We start from the raw sequence: 7,044 nt of genomic DNA on the forward strand, positions 1-7,044 counted from the left end.
CCTCGCCGTCCCGCGCCGGATCCGGCCAGATTCGGCGGGGCCCGTCCTCCCCGACCTCTTCTGCAGCTCCGGCCGCCATCTCCCTCCTCTCCGGCCGTTCTCCGGCGAAGTTTCTGACGAGGTTGACTTTCCCCCCTTCCCCGAAACGCCCGTCTCTAAAATATTTGCATAATCATGCCATGTTCATCGCATTGTATCTCTGCATCCGTAGCTCCGTTTTGTGCGTGTAATATGTCAAATTGTTCGCCTCAACGAGTACATCATTTCATTCCATTGCATCACATTCATTTGTGGTCATCTTGATGCCTGAATCATTGTTGCAAGAGTGCTTCATGATGTTATCTGCTGTCTGTTAACAGAACGAGCTCTTTTGTCATTTTTGCCATGATTGATGTGTGCATCCTATGAGGTTGATGTCTACATGTGTTTTGATCTATGCTATGTCTTCTTTACAGGGGTGTATGCCATGTATTTTTGTGATCAATGTGGTGACTAGCACAAGCTTGCAAACTAGGCTTCGTGATGTTGCTGATTTTAGTCCCTCTTCTGCAGTTATTTTGATGCCATGTAAACTTGTTGCTACAGAGAGATCCATGCATATTTTGAGATACTTGAGTAAGGATGTTTTGGACATATGGTTATTGTCTATCCATTCATGCCCCTGTTTGCAAATATGGAGTAGTCTAGCATGTCATTTTCGTGCTCTACTTTTGCTTCAAAATGTTTCCTGGCAGATTCTTTACATGTTATTCAATTTTGCCGAGGTTGTTGTAGTTGATCCTTGCATACTATGAACTTGTTATTGCCTTGGTTTGTTTCATAAACATGTCTTCTTGATGATGCTATGCTTATCTTGTCATGCAATGACTTGTGGTGAGTGAATCAAGCTTGTTAAGTAGTGTACTTGCTGTTGCTATTTTGCTAGGCTGAATCTGTTATTTCGTGATGCTATGTAAACCTGCTGCTACAAGTCATTCTATGCATAATCTGGAGATGTTCAGTAAAGGTGTTTTCATCTACATGTTATGCTCTATCCATTCATGCCCCTGGTTGCATTTATAGCTTGCTGTAGCTTGTTCATATCTTGCTCCAAAGTTGCTTCATAATGTTGCTGTCAGCCTGTTAACATTAAGTTCAGTTGTTGCCATGATTGTTGCTAGTGATCCATGTACCCTATGAACTTGCTATTGCCATGCTTAGCTTCACAAACATGTCTTCTTACTGTTGGTTGCCTTGCCATGCCATGTATTGCTCTGTAGTGAGTTGCACAAGCTCATCAACGTGCCTTCATAATTCTGTTCCTGCCATGTATGAATCTGTAATATAACTTACCATGTTTACATGGGTGCCATTATATTTACCGATCCTTTTTGGCTCATGGTCAGTAAGGGACTTTTGATCTATGCAATTAGTAGATTCATGCCATCCCTTTGCTTACCATTATAAGTTCCTGTAACATGTTGTTTGATAGCTCTAAACATTGCAACCTGATGTTATTTCTGCTAAAGTCTGAATTGTTATTATTTGCAATCTTGCCATGTGTGTTTGAGCATGTTCTAGTGATTTCTGGAGATAGCTCAGTGTTCATGTTTTGTAATGCTTTACCTGTACATCATGCTCATGCCATTTGTTTACTTGTTGAGGTCCTGTAGCATGTTGTTTTGATGCTTGCAATATGCCTAGTTGCTGTTTTGGACAGCTTGTCTTTTAAACTTGTATAGAGTGCATGTGTTGAACCGTTGCTCCGTTTTGAGTGTGCTCTATATGAAACTTGCTTAGATTCGCATGTAGCTTCATATTATCATGTTGCATCCTTGTTTTGAGGTGTTTGCTTGATGTTTGTATGCATTTTGCATCAATGCCATGTTTAACTTGTTTTGCTCATATCTTCTAGGCCGTAGCTCCGAACTAAATGAAGTTTATATGTAACTTGACTAGAATCTCGTGTAGATCATCTTGGTGCATCTTAACTTGTTGTTTAACAACTTGAACATAAGGTTTATTCAGATCTGGAACAATTTCGAAATATGCATATGAGGACTTACCGGAATTGTTATATGTTGTTCCCGGCCTCATTTAAACTTGTCTTGATGTGTTGCTCTTGTTTGCATCATCTCTTGCCATGAGTAGCCTCATCTAGTTTTGTCATGCATCACGCTTGTTGTGCATCATGTCATGTTCATGTGTGGTGTGTTTACCATGTTGTGTGCTTCTTCTCGATAGTTCCCGTTTCATTGCGATCGTGATGATTTGTTCGTCTATGCTTGGTTCGGCTTCATCCGTTCGTCTTCTTCATGGACTCGTTCTTCTTCCTTGCGGGATTTCAGGCAAGATGACCACTACCCTGGATCTCATTACTATCATTGCTATGCTAGTTGCTCCGTTCTATCGCTATGCCGCGTTACCTATCTTTTGCTCATCAAGCCATCCCAAATTGCCACGAACCTCTAACCTTTGACACCTTTCCTATGCAAACCGTTGTTTGGCTATGTTACCGCTTTTGCTCAGCCCCTCTTATAGCGTTGTTAGTTGCAGGTGAAGTTGAAGATTGCTCCATGGTGGACAGGATTTTGGTTGGGATGTCACAATATCTCTTATATTATTAATGCATCTATATACTTGGTAAAGGGTGGAAGACTCGGCCTTATGCCTGGTGTTTTGTTCCACTATTGCCGCCCTAGTTTCCGTCATACCGGTGTTATGTTCCCGGATTTTGCGTTCCTTGCGCGGTCGGGTGATTTATGGGACCCCCTTGACAGTTCGCTTTGAATAAAACTCCTCCAGCAAGGCCCAACCTTGGTTTTACATTTGCCTCACCTAGCCTTTTTTTCCCTTGGTAGTCGCGCTCTCGAGGGTCATCTTTATATTATACCCCCCAGGCCAGTGCTCGTCGTGAGTGTTGGTCCAACCTGTCAGCCGCCGGTGGCCACCAGGGGCAACTCTGGGCTGGCCTACCGGAAGTTTGGACAATCCGGTGTGCCCTGAGAACGAGATATGTGCAGCTCCTATCAGGATTTGTCGGCACATTCGGGCGGCTTTGTTGGTCTTGTTTTACCATTGTCGAAATGTCTTATAAACCGGGATTCCGAGTCTGATCGGGTCTTCCTGGGAGAAGGTATATCCTTCGTTGACCGCGAGAGCTTATCATGGGCTAAGTTGGGACACCCCTGCAGGGTATAATCATTCGAAAGCCGTGCCTGTGGTTATAGGCAGATGGGAATTTGTTAATGTCCGGTTGTAGATAACTTGACACCAGATCCGAATTAAAATGCATCAACCATGTGTGTAGCCGTGATGGTCTCTTTTTGGCGGAGTCCAGGAAGTGAACACGGTTTCTGGGTTATGTTTGACGTAAGCAGGAGTTCAGGATCACTTCTTGATCATTACTAGTTGACAACCGTTCCTTTTGCTCTCTTCTCGCTCTTATTTGCGTATGTTAACCACCATATCATGCTTAGTCGCTGCTGAAACCTCACCACTTTACCCCTTCCTTTCCTATTAAGCTTTGCTAGTCTTGATACCCATGGTAATGGGATTGCTGAGTCCTCATGGCTCACAGATTACTACAACAACAGTTGCAGGTACAGGTTATCTGATGATCATGACACGAGAGCGATGTTTGCTTGTTTTGGAGTTCTTCTTCTGCTTCTTATTCGATCAGGGGATAGGTTCCAGGTCGGCAGCTTGGGTTAGTAGGGTGGATGTCGTTTGAGTTTCTGTTTATGTTTCATCCGTAGTCGGATGATGCTCTTATGTATTGTGATGTTGTATTCGTGTGGCATTGTATGCCTCCTGTATGTATCCCCATCTATTATGTAATGTTGATGTAATGATATCCACCTTGCAAAAGCGTTTCAATATGCGGGTCTATCCTTGGTGGGACCTTCGAGTTCCTTTTGGATAGGGTCGCATATTTTGCGTGACAAGTTGGTAACAGAGCCTCGACCGACCCTAGGAGCCCCCTTGATTGATCGGTAGTTTGGCCGTTGTTGAGTCTAGAAGAAAACTGTTTTTTGGAGTCTAGTTATATCGGAGAGTAGGAATTCTTTTTACTCCTCTGTCCCGTCGTCACTCTGGTGAGAAATCTTGACGTAGGTGTTTTGAATTACTTCTCTTCCCCTTCAAATTTTCTTTAGGATCACGCAGTTGGTTTTCCGGTAGTTTGTTCCTCAGCTCTTTTCATCCGGTGCATTTCTCGTCAAGTTGACTCGAGCCTCTTCATCTTTGCCAAGTTCAATCCTCAGTTTTTTTTCTTTTCCCACCCGCCCACCCTTCATCTTCTCGGAACCGGAGTCCGTAATCGAGTATCCATCGTACTCGTGCGAAGTTTTTGCTCTCTCTCCTCAATGATTTCAACCGGTATTTTCTCTTCAAGATATTTGTTGGTTTCCCCTTCCAAGATGATTTTGTTTTCCCGCCATCCCACCCTTTTTATTCCCGGAGTCTGACTCTCTCTCGACCATCTATCTCATTCGTGCGGAACCTCTTCAGTCTTTCGTAAATTATTTCAACCGGTGAATTCTCGTCTTGTTCGTCATTCTTCATCTCTTTATCTTCTCCGGTGGATTCAATTCCCTTTTCGGTAGTGATTATATTTTCCCTCAGCTCAAGTGTTCTCCTTGCTCGTTTTCCTCTCGCCAGTTTATCCTTCTAGAGTGCTCAGGACATATCAAGAGATTCATCTGTGTTCCAATTAATTCGAGGTTGTCACCTCATTCAAATATTTCAATTGTTCCGGTGCATCATCTAGCTGTTCAATAATCCTTTCCAACGGTGTATTCTCTTTAGTGGGCCCTAACCCACAGGTCTTTTCCCAGGATCTTACCTGACTCTTCTAATTATTCCGGAGCCATTCCTAATTCTTTTTGGAGTCTGACGTAAGAATGAATTTCATCAGTCAGATGCCTTTTCCAAGATTGATTTCAAATCATTTCATTGTTGGCTCAACCTCTCTGCTTTTCATTCTCCCGGAGTATCTCAGCAATTTTGTTGGTGTTTCTCATCGTCATTTGAAGATCGCAGAAGAGTTTTCCTTTAAATCTTGCCCATTCTCTCGAAGTTTCGTGGTTCTAGCTACATATCATCCTCTCGAATTATTTCAGTTTGTCAGATATTCTTTTCTTACCCATCCGGAGTATGTCAGAAGTTCTTTTCCCGTTTCTTTTCACCGGAGGCCATTATTCCAGAAGAATTCTTGTCCTCACATTTCAGCTATCGTTCTCTAATTATCCTGGTGCTTCGTTCAAGTGTTCTTTAATCAGCTCGTCATCTCTTCGTTCTTGTGCATCTAAATCCCCTCGAGCATATTTGTTCTTCTAATTCTTCCCAGCGATTCATCCTCTTTAGTCAGTCATTTTCGAATTTTTTCGGTGGTTCGTTCAAGATTCTTTTTCCTTGATTATCATATTAATTCATTCATTCTTTTCAATCCTACCGGTGGTTCATGAAGACCTTCTCAAGTTTGCGATATGTCACTCCTCAATCCTTTTCAAGAAGAATAAGTAGTATGCGAAATCCATTGCTTGTCATCAATTTAATTTGATGAAGGATAAGCATACAATAAATCTTATTCTTATTTCTTCCAAGTGATTAATCCCTTCCTTCGGAGTTTGTTCTTGATGAATGAATTCTAGTTCCAAGTGCTTTCATCTTTTCTTTTCTGGAGTTCAAATTTCCTCGGTCATCTCGTCGGAACCTCCATCTAAATCACCGCAAGGCTCATCTTATTCTTTCTTCGTTCATTCTATCTCATCGTCCTTTTGTCACCGGAGTTCTTCATGGTGGCTCGTCATGATTCAATTCATTCTTCAAGAGTTCATCAATATTTTGTTGGTGGAGTTCAAGTATCTTTTCTTCTCGCGTCTCGAAGCGCAAATAATTCTTCATTTTCTTCTGAAGTGGAGTTTTGCATTTCTTCGTTCTTCTCAGATATTCAAATCCTTTCAATCCTACCTCCCAAGTTCTTTTCTTTAAATTCTTTCAATTCTTTCAGAGGTATTGTGTTGCTTATGTCGTCAAATGTCATTCCATCTTGTGAAGTTCATGTTCTTTTCCTTCCATTTTCAGCTGGAGTGCTGCCTAAATCGTTTCAGTCTTATTCGTTTCTTATCTCGTTCTAACCGGAGTGGTTTCATAGTCTATGTGATTCCGTGAGCTTTCGATTCTCGTCAATCTTGTTATTCCTCTCTTCCTCTCGAGTGCTCTCGATTCTTTGTTTCTTCTCTTGAGTTCTTGTTTCACCTAATCCCTTTTTCCTTCCGTCTCGGTCCTAAGATCTCGGGACGAGATCTCTTGTTAGTGGAGGAGTGTTGTAACGCCCCGGATCCGTTGTGCCAGGTGTCTGCCAGTTATTTGCTGTTGTTGCCATGTCATTTGCTTGCGTGTTGCATTTTATCATGTCATCATGTGCATTTCATTTTGCATACGTGTTCGTCTCACGCATCCGAGCATTTTCCCCGTTGTCCGTTTTGCAATCCGGCGTTCCCCTTTTGCCTCTCATTGTGAGCGGGTATTAAACTTTCTCGGAATGGCCCGAGGTTTCCCAAGCGGCCTTGGTATAGCACCGGTAGACCGCCTGTCAAGTTTTGTGCCATTTGGAGTCCGTTTGATACTCAAACGGTTAACCGGGTAACCGTAAAAGCCTCCTTCTCTTTGCAGCCCAACACCCTTCCAAAGTGGCCCAAAACCCATCTAACTCCCCTCCATGCTCTCTGTCATTCGATCACAATCGTGTGGGCAAAAACCACTCCTCATTTGGACTCTCCTAGCTCCCAGAATCTATAAATAGGTCCTCCCCGTCCAAATTCGCGAACGAATCCCCCGAAACCCTAGCTCCTTCTTCCTCCGCGCGCCGGACGCGTCCGCCCGGCGCCGGACATGTCCGTCCACCGCCACCGGCCACGTCTCCCGACCAATGGCAACGCACCATGTCATCCTCGGCGCCCGCAGCCAGTCCCGGGGCGCCACGCGTCCCCGCAGCTCCTCCACGCCGCTGCGGCCCGCCGGGCCCAGGCGTGGCCCGCCCAGGCCCGCGCGGCCGCCCGA

The sequence above is a fragment of the Triticum dicoccoides genome, chromosome 3B (assembly GCF_002162155.2).
Source record: "Triticum dicoccoides isolate Atlit2015 ecotype Zavitan chromosome 3B, WEW_v2.0, whole genome shotgun sequence".
Taxonomy (NCBI): Eukaryota; Viridiplantae; Streptophyta; class Magnoliopsida; order Poales; family Poaceae; genus Triticum; species Triticum dicoccoides.